The sequence below is a fragment of the Tupaia chinensis genome, unplaced genomic scaffold, assembly GCF_000334495.1.
Source record: "Tupaia chinensis unplaced genomic scaffold, TupChi_1.0 Scaffold000117_2, whole genome shotgun sequence".
In the NCBI taxonomy this organism is placed as follows: Eukaryota; Metazoa; Chordata; class Mammalia; order Scandentia; family Tupaiidae; genus Tupaia; species Tupaia belangeri.
In genome coordinates this window covers 6,019,177-6,032,684 of record NW_006159583.1, presented here as the reverse complement: position 1 = coordinate 6,032,684, position 13,508 = coordinate 6,019,177, and the positions used below count along the sequence as shown (strand labels likewise).

At 38.9% G+C, this 13,508-nt stretch overlaps 1 long non-coding RNA gene across 1 annotated transcript in view; it reads right to left on the bottom strand.

The window, feature by feature from the left end:
* LOC102493197 (uncharacterized) overlaps positions 1-11,149 on the bottom strand; it is a 12,297-nt gene extending 1,148 nt beyond the window's left edge. The window contains exons 1-2 of the long non-coding RNA XR_333944.2: positions 11,041-11,149; positions 327-435 (exon numbers count right to left, since the gene is read on the bottom strand). This is a non-coding gene — a long non-coding RNA (uncharacterized LOC102493197). The remainder of the gene's footprint in view (positions 1-326; positions 436-11,040) is intronic.
* Between the last annotated feature and the right edge of the window lie 2,359 nt (positions 11,150-13,508).

The window sequence follows — 13,508 nt, the reverse complement described above, 5'->3', positions numbered from 1 at the left end:
AAAAAACCAGAAGGGTAGAGTGTCCTAGAAGACAAGTAAACAAAGTGTTTCACAGAGGCGAGGGCGGTTAACTGTTAGATGCTGCTGAGAAGTCAAAACGATAAGGACCAAAAAGTGACCATTAAATTTAGCAACATGTAAACCACCAGTGTCCTTGACAAGGGAAGTTTCAGGGAAATGTTGAGAGTGAATACCTTCTTGGAGTGATTTCAAAGTCAACTGGAAGCAAACTAAAGGCCTGGAGAATAGTCAACTCTTCTGAGAGTCCTGCTTGTGAATGGGCATCAAGTTAATTGGGACAGCAGTGTGAGGGGAGGTAGGCTCACATTCTTTGTCCATTTGCTCTGTCACTCTCCCGAACATTTCCTCACGTCAGCTCTCTATCGCCTCCTCCCTCGTTCTGATTCTGGCTGGCATATTCGCTTTCTTGTTTCACTGAAAGAAAATAGAAGCAATCAGAAAGTAATATCCCCCAGTTGCTACCAATACTTCTACTCACATCTTTATATATATTTGAAATGAAACGCGTTGGCTTGGTATGTGCTTTTCTGCAATGGTGTTCAGCTGGGTAGTAAAGGAATGAACCAGACATGCTGCATTAAGCTGGATTAGGGTTTTGTTAGGCAAGCATGATAATGGGTGCAAGAGACAAAGACAAATCATGATAAAATTAGGACTGTAATATGTGATACATTTTATTTTTTTATAACGCCTGAAAGCATAACCATCACCCTATTCTCTTAGCCAGGATCTTGCCAGTCTAGTAGAATGGCTCAGTCTCAACACAGATCCCAAGATGACAGCAGGATGACAGCAGTGGACACTAGCCTTAAAGTTTATGATATGCTCAAAATATGCAGCTTCTGTAACTATTCATTCTACATCTTGCCTCTATATTTATCCAAACCTTTCTTCTTCAGCTTATATCATCATTTGGTGTAATGTGATATCTATTAATACGTGAAGTATTTTGTTTTATTTAATAAAACAGAATTATTATCATTAATTATTAATGCTATTATTAATGTTTTATTTACTTATTTATTTTTAAGAGAGAAGTTTTTGCTTTAGGGCATGAGAGCTCACTAGAGAGACAGAAAGACGGAAAGTGAGAAATGATCCCTGCAGGGGGGATGGCGATGCCACAATCCCTTCTCCTCAATTCTCTTGGGATTTGGGGCACATGCGCGTGTGCACACATGCACCTGGTGTGAGTTTTAAACTGCTGGGTCTGGGATTTGAACCACTGTCGACTACATAAGAATCCAGTGATGTAACCATTATGCCATCTGCTGGTCCCCTTAATTGTTTTATTAATGAATAATTATTATTGTTAATTATTAATGAATTAGCCTAAATTATATAAGAAAAAGACTGTTCAATCTGTACCTTCCACAGAATACTGTCATAGTATTCAATTATCATTAGTCCAGAATGTAGGGCCCTCATTTTAGGCTAATCATATTTGGCAGTGTAAACAATACTTAATACCCCCAACACACAAAATATAACCATAGTTCATATTTATTTCTCCCTTTTAAAGCAACTTTTGAGCAAACAGTTACATTAGCCATTGGGGAGAGAATATAAGAAGAATGCTCCTACCTTTAAGAAACTCTTAATCAAATACGTAATCTATAGGCCAGTGCAGGCTGTATAAATGAGGCACCAAAGGAGGGAAGAAACAGCAGGGGGAAAGGAAGGAGCAGAACAAAGGACAAGATGATTTGACCTCCTTTCTCCTATCTAAATTGCAATGGAATGAAAACACAAAGATCAACATCAAAGATGTCAAGGTTGAAGGCCTCGACTTTGGAAATATTTAAATGAAATAATGAAATTCATTTTGTTCATAGGTAACAACAAGAATTCAACAGAAATAAAAAGTAAAGCATGTGTTAAGCACTCAGTATGTCAGTAGTGCACAGAAATGAACATTCTGTTGGGGAAATGCTGTTCAGAGCAACAGCAGCTCTCAATGGCCAAGACCAACGCTCTTAACAAGCATGCTGCCTCCAGAGGCACAAAGCCACAGTTGAGAGCCGAAGCCAAGAGCAGGACTCTGAGCAGACATAAATTCCCCTGGGCAGAGCAGTTTTCTATAATCTTTCTAAATAATCTTGAGACCAGCTTCTATGGACCCCTTAGGACTAAGACCCTAATAAAGTCCATGACCTAGGGAAGCTATTTATAAAACTTTTCTGAGAAGGTTACACAAATATATTGTCTCAAGCACTATGTAACTAAAAGTTATTACCTACTCCTTAGGGGATATTCGAATTTTAACAGATCTTAAAACTATCTTTATATAGGTTAGGGTTTTGCAAAGAAAATGTAAATCGTATTCTTTAAAAATATTACATATACTGAAATTTTTTGTGACAATTCTGTGTCATCATAATAACATCATCACCATTTGTGCTCCAGAGGCTGGGCTTAAGCACTTTCCACACATCTTCTCAGCTAATCCCCACAAAGACATTGTAAGAGGTATTTTTTTTAAAGAATTATTTTATTTAACTTTTTACTTTATTTATTTATTTAAATTTTACCAGAGAGGAGTGGGGGGGGGAGGGGGCAGTAAGAAAGCAAACTGCCAGGTCTGAGACTTGAACTGTGGTCGACCATGTGTGTGAGAGTCCAGCGACGCAACCATTACACCATCTGCTGGTCCCATAAGAGGTATTAGTATTCCTATTTTAGAAAATAATTGAGATTCATACAAACTAAATGATTTCTTTATCACCTCACCATTACTAACTGGCAAAGCCTGAATTCACAATAAAGCCCCCTGACTACAACACCATGCTAGGTGACCATCTATGGGATGTATGGATGGATGGATTTTAAAAACCATTGCATTCTCCTCTGAGCTAGGTCTTTTTGAATGAATCAGTGTGAATACCATCGCAGCCTCTACTAAACCAATCTGATGCCCAGTGGTTTGCCCTACAAATGCACCAAGAATTGCTGTTAAACATCCCATTGAAAGTCCTCAGCAGGTTGGGACCAGATGTTAGCATAATGGCTATGCCACTGGACTCCCGTGTAGTCAACCACAGTTCACGTCCTGGACCTGGTGGCTTAAACTCACGCTGGGCGCGTGTGCATGCATGCCCAAAATCCCAAGAGGAGAAAGGAGGAGAAGGGATTGCAGCGTGGCTATCCCCCCTGGGGGATGGTTTCTCGCTTTCTGCCTCTCTATCTCTCTCTGTCTTTCTGGCGAGCGTGCGCACCCTATAGCAAAAACCTCTTAAAAAAAAAAAAGTCCTCAGCAGGTCAAAGGAGATGAAAATTAGTATGATGTCTTTGTCCATAATTTCTTGCTGAGGATACCCGCATAATGAAAAAGAACAGGAAAATAGGTTTTAAGATCATATATGCCCTCCCCACTATTTATGGAGGCCAGGATAAACCTCTGACGGCATTGTGATTTAACATCTATGGTTCTCATTTATTCAAACTCACACTCGGGTCATTATTTCTGATATAGTAACCCTGCCAGTGATATAAGCTGCCAAGTGGTAGACTAAATTTCAGGTTCACCTTTGTGTCTCTGGTGAACCCATAAAAGCTGTATTTATGTATTTGATACCCTTGGATTTTAATGGAAAAAGAGTGAGCATATTAATAAAATGTTCTATTCGGTACATGCAAGTCCAATTTATGCCATGACAGAAGGGTTACTTTCTCAAAATAGGAGGGAAAAAAGAACAATCATTATCCAAAGCAGATTATGTGCAGACATGAGGAAATTAAAGCTCAAAGGTTAATTAAAATAAGTAACAGAAATCCATATTTTAAAACTATAGTTCAGAAAAACATCTCCTAAATAAGAGCTCTAAGAATATAGAATTTAAAAACAAAGAGAAAGGTTGGAATGTAACTCTCAACATAAAACAATTCTTTGAATCCTTTCGTTCTTAACCAGGGTAAAGACCTAACAAAGGCAGCAAGAAAACTATCTAGGTCTTCATTTTCTCCTCTTTTATCTTAAAGTTAATAAATTGAAATTTCCTAGGTATTCTTACAGTAGCTGGCTAAATTCCCTGGAGAAAACTAAGGAAGACTATTACAAGTGATTTATAAGCAAAACACATGCCAATTTATTTACATATATATTTTCTAAATAGTATTCCTGCTAAACAGATTCAATTGGCACAAGACAGATCTCCAAACTGGATACTAAAGAGAAGCTGAGGCCTGAGGCCCATGAATGTATCAATCTAACACTTTCTTCCCTGCCTCGAGTTGTACTGAGTTGTCAGGAAAGTCATGACACATTTTTGCATAGAAAAACAGAAAAATACATCATGACTTTCCTGGCAACCTACTAATAAATAGGTGTCAGTAATTTAGTTCACATATATCCTTTTATTGACCTGAGATCCAGGTTTCCCATTCATATCAAATTCAAAATTTGAGAAACAAAGAAGACGAGGATCTAGTGCTCTTGGACAATTACTCTCTCAGAACAAAAATGAAATGAAAAGTCCCACAGCTGTGGAAGCGAGCTCTTAGTGACGCATGCACAGCTTTCTAAGTCCCGTAAAAGTCTCAACATCTGACCCATTTCATTTTTACAAGGGAAGGAGCTAGTACACTAGAAAATATGCATAAAAATCCGCAGCATTCGGAGGCATTAAACAGCTTTATTTCCCATTTGTTTCCTATGTACCTTACAGAGGAAACATACATTCCTATGCCCTCTGTACTCTGGAGCACCTGCTGCTATAACTCTACTCTCCGTCAGCTCCCAACCCTCTCTTTTTATTCTTATTTATTTACACCAGGATTTTCAATGAGGTTTTGTTTTTTTTTATAGTTACAAAAAGGTGTCTTTGACTTTTACTTTCATAAATTCTCCATCATGATGTATGTAATATAAAATATTTTAACGAAGAACTTTACTTTATTTGGTCTATTAAATGTTTCTTCCTTTGCACCCAATCATCTCTATAGAAGGGAAGAATGTGAGCATCTTTCAAACAGCTGAAGTAATGCTGCCACCTCCTGTTCACTGAATAGAACACAAAATCGCCCTCAAAAAGAATGGAAAGTAGAATGGATAAAATTACAAAAAAGAGACTGTCGAATTTTATCAATATTTTCATAGATTAAAAACCAATTTTACTCAAAATGGCAATGCCAAAATGAGGGTATTTTAAATTAGACATGTCTTTAAATAGAAGTTATTCTGCAGAAGTTTTAGAGTCTTTATCAAAACACTGAATTGGTAGTTCTGATTTTTCTGAATATCGTGCTCATACTACCTAAATTGCAATCTACAATTATTTACAATATAAACATAAGTGTTTTAAATGCTATGGTAATGATCATATATATGGAGTTTTAGTATTAGCTAACATGTTCCCAGGAGATTGATTTCTAATTTCAAATTTAGGAATACAGTATTGAGTATTTATAAAGGTAAACTTGAATAATGGCAACAACAGAAATTACTCTTATTTTGGTTTACCAAAGCAGATACAATAAAGTATATTTTCAAAAATTATTTTTCTCTCTTAGTTGTAAAATTTTAAAACATCTACCAGACAGGCCCATATTGGCCAGAAGCTTTCAAAACAGTATTCCTTTGCTCTTGTTATTATCGTAAGTCAATAAAATGGGATGTAGCTTTTTGTGAATAGAAATTGCTATCTAGCCTAAGATGAAAATCCATGTTTTATCATCGTTCATTAAAGAGATCCTTAAGAAACTTTATCTTCTCTGACTGTAAACATTAACTCCATTCTCCCAGAGTGTCTTGGAAAAATGAATACCTAATCCAGTATTATATTTAAAAATGGTATTTAATGGGAAAAAACAACTCCCCAGCAATCAACTAAAGATGGCAACAGTCTTAATTTAAGGTTATTTATAGGGCCAGCCAGTGGAGTGTTGGTTAAGGAGGCTGGATCCCACATGGCCGACTGTGAGGTCTGAGTCTCTAACCTGGTGGCAGGCCAGACACACGTGTGCGTGTGTGTCCACGATCGTGAAAAGAGAAAGGGAGAGAGGATTGCAGTGTGACCATTCCCCACAGGGTGTGCTTATTTTCTCTCTCTCGTGAGTGCATGGACCTTCTAGCAATTTAAAAAGAAAAAAGAAAAAGCTCTAATCGCTTCTGAAATTTTAGAGTAATTTATTTACTTTATTTAATGGCATAGCAAAGCAGTTAGCTGCAATATTTAATAAAATATGCTCTTATACTCTCTTTTTTTTTTAGAGGTTTTTTCACTATAGGGCACATGCACTCGACAGACAGAGAGAGACAGAGAGACAGAAAGCAAGAAATCACCCCCCAGGGGGGATGGTCATGCTACAATCCCTTCTCCTCTGTTCTCCTCTCGGGATCTTGGGCACGCACACACATGCGCCTGGTGTGAATTTTAAGCCACCGGGTCCAGGACGTGAACCGCGGTCGACTACGTGGGAGTCTAGCAACATAGCCATTACGCTAACTGCTGGTTCCTCTCTTATCATACTCTTTAAGACTGGTTTTCTTAGAATCATTTTTTATCGCCAAACAGTTCCCCTTCTTTGTCTTCAAAGGTACTTTCTTGGCCCTGTTAATTCACCTTGTAGCTCTGCTACTTGGTGACAAAGTTCAGTTGTAAATTCCTCTTTCTGGAGATTTCACTATTCTGAACCACTGTTGTTGGCCTGGATAATATGAAACAAGTGAAGATTAGGGAAATATTGCACAGCAAAACTCAAAGTGCACAACATTGGGACCAGCAGTTAGCGCAATGGCTATGTCACTGAACTCCCATGTAGTCGACCATGTTTTGAATCCAGGACCCAGTGGCTTAAACTCATGCCGGGTGCGTGTGCATGCGTGCCCAAAATCCCGAGAGGAGAATGGAGGAGAAGGGATTGTGGCATGGCCATCCTCCTTGGGGGGTGATTTCTCACTTTCTGTCTCTGTCTCTGTCTTTCTGGCGAGCACACGCACCCTACAGCAAAAACCTCTCCTAAAACAAAACAAAAAAGGTAATGTTTGTACCTCTTAACTTTGAATAAATGTTCTTCCAAATCAGTATCTCTATCTTGAGGAAGCCAAAATAATCGACAGTGTAAGCTTACTTTTCAGGCTCTAGAAAGTGTAATAGTTACTCGCAGCATGTTTATAGTTCTAATCCCTGGTTTTCATCAACTCACACACATCAATTTATAAAATACAACCCTTTTACATTATCTTTTTCATTTAATTTTAGTTTTAAATTTTTGCGATAGGGCACATGCGCTCACTGGAGTTGGGACCGGGGCGAGGGAGGGAGCTTTTGGACAAGCATGCACACACGCCTGGCATGTTTCTCAATCTGCTAACTCAGGGACTCAAATCCTGTCGTCAGACACGTGGGATCCAGCTGCTTTAACTTCCATGCCACCTGCTGGCCCCCAGGTATCTTTTTTTTTTTTTTAAAGGTTTTTGTTATAGGGTGCATGTGTTCCTGAGAGACAGACAGAGAGACAGTGAGAGGGAAAGTGAGAAATTTCCCCCCAGGGAGGATAGCCATGACACAATACATTATCCTCCTGGGATTAGGGGCATGCATGCATGTGTGCCCAATGTGATTTTCAAGCCACCAGGTCTGGGACTTAGACTTGAACCACAGTGGGCCATGTGGGAGTCTAGAGCCTTAACCACTACACCACCTGCTGACTCACCTTAGGTATGTGAAATAACAGAATGTTCTAACCTTTAACAAAACAGCAAATCCTAAAATCAGTTTTCCACATGTTCAAAGGCTAATTGGGGTAAGCCTTGGGACCTGAGATTCTGTCTTCTCTAAATATGCTCAATCTAGATCAGCTCTCTTATGATTTAAAATTTCAGAGTCCAGGAGCCAGCAAATGGTCTTTTTCTCTCTCTCTCTGGCTAAATTTAAAAAATAATTAATTTAATAAATAATTCTTTAAAAAAATATGTTATTTGTGTCATTATGATGAATACCATAATAGCTTGCTTTAATTCCCTAAGTTTTATGTAAGCTAACTTTGAGAGGTGTTCATGATAGATGTTATATAAAATACCTTTAATTTTTTTAATAGTTTTAAATACAGTCCTGTATTATATAAGAGTTCCATCCTGGTAGATAGTCTTCAAAGGACTAAAATCAAACATGAGGAAATTTGAGAATTACCTAACATAGAGAAATAATATGATTGGGCTGACCCTGTAGCCTAGTGGCTAAGAGAGCTAGATCCCACATAGTGAGCCATGGTTTGAATCCTATCCCAGCTGCTTGAGAAACACACTGGGCACATGAGCACAAATCCAAAATTCCACCTCGGTGGACAAATGGAGAAGGGATTGTGGCATGACTACGCCCTACTGGGGGTGCTTTTTCCCTCTCTTACCCTTTGCCAAGCACATGTGTTCTCTAGCAGTTAAAGAAAATGATAACTAAGAGTCCATTATGTCTTTGCAGAATTACTTAGCTCTCATTATCGAGGCATTAAGAATTCAAAGATTCATGTAATACTAAAAAGGAGCCATTTTATGTGATCTCCCACGCAGCTGGGTATTGTTTTCATTAATGTTATTCATATGTCGGAAGTATTTCTGCTTGGTTGCCTCCTAATTTAGATAAAGCAATATAAATATTATTAAATGTACTGTTTTCATTAACTAAAAGTTTGCCTCTTCATCCATCCAAACTTGCTGTTAATTTCCAAATTGGAATATCTTGCTAAGAAGACAGAGTTAAGCTGCACTGGTCAGTCAACATGTTTTACTTTGCTGCCCAAAGAAAAATGTTCAGCCTAAATACTAATCTGTAGACTAGCAATCATTATGAGTGCCTTTTTCTCTTTCTTTTTTCTAAATATTTAATTTCATTTGTTGTTATTATTTTTTTTAATTTGACCAGAAAGAGATAGAGAAAGAGAGAAAGGGAAAGTGAGAAAACAAGCCACCAGGTCCAGGACTCGAACTGTGGTCGGTCATGTGGGAATCCAAAGCCTTTACCCACCACGCTACCTACTGGCCTGAATGTCTTTCTCTTTGATAAAATGCCAGTTCAATTGAGACCATAATTACAAGAGAAAAGGACAACTGGAGTTATACCTAATACAATAAAAATAAAATTGGTCAGATAAATGCTCTATTTATACTTATTTCAACTAATGATTTATAGCATCAAGTGATTGTGATCTTCTAAAATCAAAGGTGAACACTGGCATTTTATTATTTTTTTCTCACTTAAAAAGATAATCAGTGTATGGGAACCAGCAGTTAGCGTAATGGCTATGTTGCTGGACTCCCCTGTAGTCAACTGCGGTTCACGTCCTGGCCCCGGTGACTTAAAACTCATGCCGGGCGAGGGTGTATGCCCGCACAAGATCCCAAGAGGAGAATGGAGAAGAAGGGATTGCGGCGTGACCATCTCCCCTGGGGGGTGATTTCTCGCTTTTTGTCTCTATGTCTCTCTCTGTCTGTCTGGCAAGCGCACACGCCCTATAGTGAAAATCTCTCAAAAAAAAAAAAAAAATCAGTGTAGAATTCAAAAAATAAGTAAAAGAACCGAGACATTTCTCTCCCCACTTTTCCTCCCTCCCTCCATTCTGCCTTCTCACTCCTTTATCTCCTCCTGCATTCTTGCCCCACTCTCTTCCTCTCCTCCCTGCACCATACTCCCCCAGCCCTCTCCACCCTCCAAACTGCTTATGTTTGGGATCAGCAGATGGTGCAATTGTTACATCACTGGATTCCTAGTGGACTGCAGTTCAAGTCCTGCACCCAGCAGCTTAAAACTCTCGCCAGGCATGTGTGTATGCCCAAAATCCCAAGAGGAGAAGGGAGGAGAAGGGATTATGGCATGGCCATGCCCCTGGGGAGTTATTCCTTGCTTTCTGTCTGTCTCTCTGGTGAGCACACACGCCCTACAGCGAAAAATCTCTAAAAAAAAAGAAAAAAAAGAAAAAAACACACAGAAACCTACTTTTAAATTGTTACCTTATTTGCAACAAATATAGTTTGAGCACCTACTTTTAAATTACCATCAGGCAGGGGAAACTGGATTCACTGGTCTAGCAGGTTCTGGTTCATCAAAATCATGGTTGCCCACTTCCTCAACAGCAGCACCTCAGCAGTTTGATCACAATGTAAATTTCTTTGAAAACCAGCTCCTTACTTACCTGTTTTATTTTTACTAGACTCAATGCAATGGTTTCAAACTGAAACTGAGTATTTGTTTTGCATTCTATTATTACTCACTCCCAGAAGACAGCAGCACAACCCAAAATCCTTTGAATGAAACTCACTTCACAAGATAACCCTAGGCAACAATAAAGGTAACACAATAACAAGGATGCCTTTTATGGCTTGATTATATGTTTAAACACCTAAAAGATTTAATATATATCACTGTCTCTTCACATATGGCTCAGAATTCCTTTATACTTCAGCACCTTTTTTTTTAGTTGTCTGAGGACATGTGCATGCCCCAGAGAACTCCCCGATGGGGTGTGGTCACTCTGCAATGCTGTCTCTATTTCTCCATCCTGTCAGGATTTGGGGCATGCACACACATGGGCCCCATGTGTTTTTCAAGTTGCTAGGAGGTTGGGATACAAACCATGGAAGGCCATGTGGGATCTGACTTCTCTTAACCACCAGGCTCTGAAGCCAGCCTATACTTTAGCATCTTTTATATCATGCTATCATTTTCAACATTTATTTTACAGTTCAATTTTCTAGACTCTATACATGACAGGATATAGAATATATATATATATATTTGTTGTTGGAGAGTTTTTTGTTTCGTTTTGTTTTGTTTTTGCTATTGGGCGCATGCGCTCGTCAGAAAGAGAAAAACAGAGAGACAGAAAGTGAAAAATCACCCCCTGGGGGAATGGCCACACAGCAATCCCTTCTTCTCCATTCTCCTATTGGGATCTTGGGCACGCACGCACACATGCCCGGCATGAATTTAAGCCACCGGGTCTGGGACATGAACCGCGGTCGACTACATAGGAGTTCAGTGACATTGCCATTACGCTAACTGCTGGTCCCAGGAATATAATACTTACAAATGGATGATTTTATTTCAAAGCGCAGCCTGTAGCTGGAGGTAGAAAAGGTTTTCATTTCTTCTAAAAAACAGTATGTGTAGTCCCTCCTGAAAAAAATGGCATAACTGCATCACTTTATGACTCAAGTGTGGGTAAGTACCTCCCAGCAAGATACAATATCTACTAATTTGGCAAAACATCTGCTGATCTCAAGAAATCACCAAGTTTATCACCAACATCAAACCTAAAAGAGAAAATGGGGTCTTTTCTTTGTAGCATTTTGCACGTTTATATTTTATTTTCCCCTTTTGGAACTTATACACACACACACACACACACACACACACACATATACTTTATGTGCATTTTGCTCCTTTTAATCTGATGGCAGCACTGTGAAATATCACAGGCCTTTTTACTCAATATTTTTCTAACAAGCCAACCAGGTACAAACAAGATTTTTATATCCATTTGTAAATTTTAGTGGGAATTGATTGAGAGAAAGAAAAATAAAAAGACAAATACTACATTTGTGTAAGGTTTAATTCACATCACTCGTACAATACTGGGTTGTTGGCATATGTCTCAATAAATTGGCTTCAAAAAGAAATTATTGCAGTGTAAAAATACTTTCCCTGAATTCACGTGCTTTTTACCATTCCCAGGCCTCAAAATGGCTTTTAAAATGATTTTTTCAGACCCTTAGAGCCATGTACCCCATATTGTGATAGGGTATGTTTCTCGACCCGTCTCCCTAGAGTGGTGTTGGAAAGAAGGGACGTGGAGACAACTTGGCACCATACTAGTGTGAAAGGGGCCCAACCAGAGAGATTCACTTACTTTGCCAGAGAAAAAGAACATGAGAAACTAGAAGGGCAAAAAAGGAAGGAGAGTTTAAGACTAAGAAGAAAGCCCACAAATAGACAAATATCCAGGTCAAACCTAGTCACCCAACGGAAAATATCTGAACTTCTACCACAGCAAGTACTGTTAGGTACTGGAGACACAGAACATAGTCAACACTTCCACAGAGGAACGACAGGGGGAGTATAGCTCTAAAATACACCCACTACCAAATAATGTCCACATTCCAGAACTGGCCTTCTCTGGAAACTTTAGGTAGCTCCAGGCATATTCTTAATATAATGGAAGAAAAATCCTAACAAAAATATATGAGGCCTTTGAAAAGTTCATGGGAAATGTGTATTTAAACTATGTATGAATATCTTTTTTTTTTTGCACCAAAAGAAAAAAAAAATTTTTTTTCTATGAACTTTGCTCCCTTTTGCAATCCACCATTACAAATCAGAACGTTTTCCTCTGGGAATATGTCGTACAGTTTCAATTTCTTTGTTATATATAAAATAACTGTAGTAACCTCAGCTGATAACCTCATGTAAAACACATTAACAAAATGCTATCCTCAACTGCACCAACTAGAGAGTGTAGATTCTGCAATAAAAGCTAAAATGTTCAATCTGACTTCAAGCCCTGGGATAAATTCTCAAACTCTTGCTTCTTCAAGACAAAGGTTTAAACTATCCAAGATGTGATTAAGATATACATGCTGTCCTGACCTAGAAAAAATGTCCGTGATATATTGTTAAATGAAAAATAGCGGGGCTGGCAGGTGATATGGCGGTTAAGGTGCTGGACTCCAACATGGCTGACCACGGTTCAAGTTCCAGATCTCGCGGCTTGCTTTCTCACTTTCCCTCTCTCTCCCTCTCTCACTCTGTCTCTCTCTGGTCAGATTAAAAAATAAAGTTAAATAGTTCTTTTAAAAAAAAAAAAAAAGAAAAAGAAAAATAGCAAGTTACAGGGCAGAAACCAAAAATTACCTAATTTTGAAAAAAGGAAACACAGGGACCAGCAGTTGGCATAATGGCTATGTCACTGGACTCCCATGTAGTCGACTGCAGTTCGAGTCCTGGACCCGGTGGCTGGTCACATGTGTGTGTGTGTGTGTGTGTGTGTGTGTGTGTGTCCAAGATCCTGAGCGGAGAATGGAAGAGAAGAGATTGCTGTGTGGTCATCCCCCCTGGGGGGGTGATTGCTCACTTTCTGTCTCTCTGTCTCTGTCTCTCTGGTGAGCGCACACACCCTATCCCCCCAAAAAAGAAAACACAAAAATCTTATTGAGATTATCTATTTAAGTAATGGAGAAAAATTAACAAGAAAGAAAACTACATTATAGTACGTAGGCTATGAATATTTGTTGATGCTTTGAAGTATAAATATTATTCTTTAAAATAGTTTCAAAAGATTAAGTATGAAATTTTTACTTTTTTTTTTGGAAGAGTCTTTGCCTTAGGGCACATGCGCTCACCAGACAGAGAGAGAGAGACAGAGAGACAGAAAGCGAGAAATCACCCCCCAGGGGGGATGGCCACACTGCAATTCCTTCTCCTCCATTCTCCTCTTGGTATTTTGGGCACACACGCACATGCGCCCAGCATGAGTTTTTAAGCCACCGGGTCCACTAA